Below are 352 nucleotides of genomic sequence, written 5' to 3'. Positions count from 1 at the left end.
AATACCTCCAGACAGTAAGGCAGGCCCTGAAAAGTCAGTTGCATGGTAAGAACAAAGTCCAAGCCATCAACATGTACACACTACCAGTCATCAGATACTTCGCTGGTATCATAAACTGGCCAATGGAGGAGATAGAAGCCACAGATATCAAGACTAGAAAGCTCCTCACCATGCATGGAGGGTTCCACCCCAAGTCCAACACCCTGAGGCTATACACTAAGCGGAAAGAGGGAGGCCGAGGGCTAGTGAGCGTCAAGGCCACGGTCCAGGATGAAACATCGAAAATACAAGAATACATCAGAAAGATGGCCCCGAAGGATGAACTGCTAAGTGAATGTCTCAGGCAGCAGAA

Source organism: Larimichthys crocea, unplaced genomic scaffold (assembly GCF_000972845.2).
Source record: "Larimichthys crocea isolate SSNF unplaced genomic scaffold, L_crocea_2.0 scaffold722, whole genome shotgun sequence".
Classification (NCBI taxonomy): Eukaryota; Metazoa; Chordata; class Actinopteri; family Sciaenidae; genus Larimichthys; species Larimichthys crocea.
The sequence above is the reverse complement of the archived record's forward strand: the minus strand, read 5'-3'. Positions refer to the sequence as shown.